Raw genomic sequence first — 3,971 nt, forward strand, 5'->3', positions numbered from 1 at the left:
GTATCTACAAGTTTCTTCATGCCAGAGAAGTTCGTGTCAGAGTTCGTGATGGTCGGCAGCAAGAGAAACGAGCTCGGGCTGACGAGCCTGGATGCTTCGCAAAGGGCGAGGGGAGCCAAAAGATGAGAATGATGATGGAATGAACAGGCTGGAACAATCGAGGAATTGGAGGCGAGCTAGGAGTCTTTCAGTCGTAAGGTCTACTGGTGGGGCTGCCAGTTGGGTTGAAGTTGGCCGGGAAATGTCTATACAGGAAATGCAGCCACGCGGGGATTTACAGGAGGGATGCGATGTTCGCTGGCCCAGTCGGTGCGGACGAAGGTATGGTGTGGGGAAGCCACAGTTGTAGAAATGAAGATGATGCCATGGCTGCTGGCGACAGCGAAACGACGGCGCACGACACTGGGCTGGAAATCTGCTGGGTGGGGCTCAGGCTGCCATTTAGGGAAGTGGACGAAGCGTTCGACTGGGTGGACCGGCTGTCTGCAAAAGCGAGCCCACAAGTCCGTGACGTAGAGGTCGGAATGGGAAGGAAGCGGTGGTGCTGAGTCCATTGGCGGTGGTGGATGGGGCACGCTGTAATGTGTCACAAGCATGGCACCACCTTCAGTGTCTTTCTCGTCTGTTGCGGAGGCACAGTCACTGGTGAAGGCGTCAGGTGGGCAGGAATCCATGGCAGGCGGTTCGGGTGGCGTGTTATGCGCAACAAGGCTCTGGTGTGGCATGCATGCATGCCTCACGACAATAAGGACAGATGGGCTCACTGGGGTTGAGCATGAGGTAGCAGGCGAACAGGCGACTAGAAGCGAGTTGGGGCCCGGGTCGAGAGAGAGCTCTTCTGGTGATGGTCTAAGGGCAGGCGCCACGGTTGGCAAGCAGGGCTGGGCAGGAGGCACTGTGGGACGGTGGAGCAAACTTGGGAGATACCGGGGTGGGGAGCGGCTTCGATGTAGTAGCCGGCAGAGGGAAAACCGAAGCAGCTATTGGGGGGGGGGGGGAGCTCCAAGCCAAAATACGGCGTCAGGCCGTTCTTGAAGTCGGCGTAAATGTCGGGGCCAAGAGGCGGCAACCGCAGCTTCGCCAGCAGACTGGGTGGGAGTTCGCGGCCGCCATGCTGATAGTGCAGCAGCTCGCTGGACACGTGGTTGACGTGAAAGTGCGAGTCCAGCAGCACCAGCCACAAAACGAGGTCCCTGGCATAAAACGCAGGCAGGCCAATCAGCCGAGGAAGGAAGGAGCGCTGATACAGCTGGAGGAGCTCACCGGATGTGATGGCAGGCGCGTACATGGCGGCAAGAAGAAGCTGCCGAAAACCGGGCACGAACAACGGGCATGCAGCGGCAAGGCCAAATGGAGGGACAGCACGGGCAGAAGAGCAGAGCTGGTGGGGGAGGCGTTGTGTGCATCGAAGCTGTCGTCCGGATGAGTCACCAGATGTGGAAGGTGATCCACATTTATTGGATGGTAACGTTAGCCGTGGCTGGTGAGCCGGCACAGCGGGCTGTCGACGTTGCTGGCCAAGTCGGTTGCTGAACGTGTTCTGTTCTGCGCGAGCCAGGTTGCACTCCCAGCTTCATCAGCGCCGCTGGCGATGCCAGCCCCGCTACACCTTCAATGATTCCAGCTGCGGAGAGTGAAGCAGTCCAATGTATATCAAGCCCAGCGCATCCACCTTTTCAGCTGACCTGTGCTGTTATCCTCAGCTGTGCTACCACTGAGAACCTTTTCCCTTAGAGCCATCAGCCCCCAATATACGCTCACTACAGGTGAATTGTGGGGTCTGACGTCCCAGAAAAACTCAGACTATTGTCAAATCTAGAAGGGGAATAAGTGCTCCGTTTTGGAATTGTTTGTTTTTATTGTTTTTGTGTGCTTGATTTATCGCATTGTATTGCATTGCCTTTCTCTTTTTGCAAGTTATTTTGCAACCAAGAGTTTATATTTATTATTATTTGTTATTGTTTTTTTTTCATTTCTGCAGTAACCTAACTGTAAACATTTTTCCTGTGTGTATACAATCTATTCTGCCCTGCAAAAGCATTCACTATGAGCCTATCAATGTGTTGTAAATAAATAGAATAAAATGAGGAAGGGCCACGGATAAATTTCTGCCAACTAGGGTTCCTTAACATGCACTGACATCGCATTTTACCTCCATCAGGTGTTCGCATTTTACCTCCATCAATATGTGGCCAACAACGTCAGGATCGAACCCACATACCCGGGTCAGCAGCTGAGTGGCGTAACCATTGAGTAGCCAGAAAGGCTGAAGATGTTCGCTCCTCACTTGATGTGCTCAGGAAGGTCCGAATGTTTACAATATTGTCAAGGCTAAGTTCGAAGCCCATTTTATACCACATGTCATGTGAATGTGATCTACGAAAGGGCACAATGCAATATGAGGAAGAAAGCCCAGCAAACCGGTGGGGGCTTTCATAACAGCACTGCCCAGATTGGAAGATACATGCAGACACACATACAGAAGACAAAGTGAGAAACTGCAGGTTGATGCTAAGCTCACCCTGCAGGGTGTTATCATTTTCTAGCGTGTCCCACTGCTGGGCTACCTACGAATGTACTGAAGCCCTTTATCTGCTCACTTTAGCACCATTTTCAGTTGCATCCTGAGCGGCCTGTTTCGGAAGCTGGTGCGTGGTGCTTAGCTGGGCCCCAGCAGTGGTGACGCTAAGAGTGATGAAGAATCTTAATGGTATCCATGACTAGGCACCAGATGATGTGATATCCAACGGGACAATAAATAAGTTAGTTTCCTAGAATGCAAGTTAAGAATTGAAGTGCAAAATACCACTTTTCTGTAAGCAGCGCACACCACCAAAACTGCAGAAAAAAACTGCAGTCCTGTTCTTGCCCATTGTAGACCACTAGTAAACTGGCGACCGCCCCAGTGGCGCAGTGGCTATGGCGCTCGGCTGCTGGCCCGAAAGACGCGGGTTCGATTTCGGTTGCGGCGGTCAAATTTCGATGGAGGCGAAATTCTATAGGTCCGTGTACTGTGCGATGTCAGTGAACGTTAAAGAACCCCAGGTGGTCGAAATTACCGAAGCACTTCACTATGGTGTCCCTCATAGCCTGAGTCTCTTTGGGACGTTAAACCCCCATAAACCAGTAAACTGGCATGACGGCCAATATAAGAACCCTATCTACTGCAGAACTGATTCAGGTAAAAATAAATATTTAGTGGCAGACAGAACCTGCAATGCACAAATGATGATGACACACAAAGGAAGGAGGAATGATGAGATCAGATGTAAAAAAAAAAAACCGAGATGCCTACTGTGTCCTTTCCTAATAAAAACTCACAGCTGCCATACATCTCATTACTGCACCCATGGAAAGCAGCCCAGTTGCTGCTACCCTTTGATCATTTTTGTCCTTATGACATCCAAAATCTACTCAATGTTGTCCCAGCAGGTACGAGTTGCACTTTGTGCTGCATGTTGTGATCCTACTACATTGGTGAGAAAAAAAAGTGGCATATGCATGATACTGCCTCCCCAGATAAAGCATGCACAAAACATTAAGTGCATAAAGCACATGTATCTCTAGGCCCTAGAAGGGCCTATATAAACTTGTTGCTGCCTCGCTGAAGCAATGCCTCTTGTCAACAGTATCAAAACAGTTAACGACAGACATGAGCAGACGGCGGCACTAAGCAGCAAATAGACAGTAATATGCAGTTAATGAAAAATGTGAACATCATGGCATTAGTGGACCATTACCTGCGCTATTGGGCAGGGTGCCGAAAGCCCACATAGCTGGCTGTGAAAAATTCCCTCCGAATCCTGCACACGACGCAGGCTGGCAGCACCATGGTTGGCTCTCCCGAGCGTCTCCATATCCAATGGGTGAATGCCCGGTACGCAAGGAACCGGTTAGATCCGAAACAACCAAGGGTTATGGTGAACATACAACTGTGTTTCAGCTGTAAGACACTTTTGGATTACCTGTAC

Source organism: Amblyomma americanum, chromosome 1, assembly GCF_052857255.1.
Source record: "Amblyomma americanum isolate KBUSLIRL-KWMA chromosome 1, ASM5285725v1, whole genome shotgun sequence".
In the NCBI taxonomy this organism is placed as follows: Eukaryota; Metazoa; Arthropoda; class Arachnida; order Ixodida; family Ixodidae; genus Amblyomma; species Amblyomma americanum.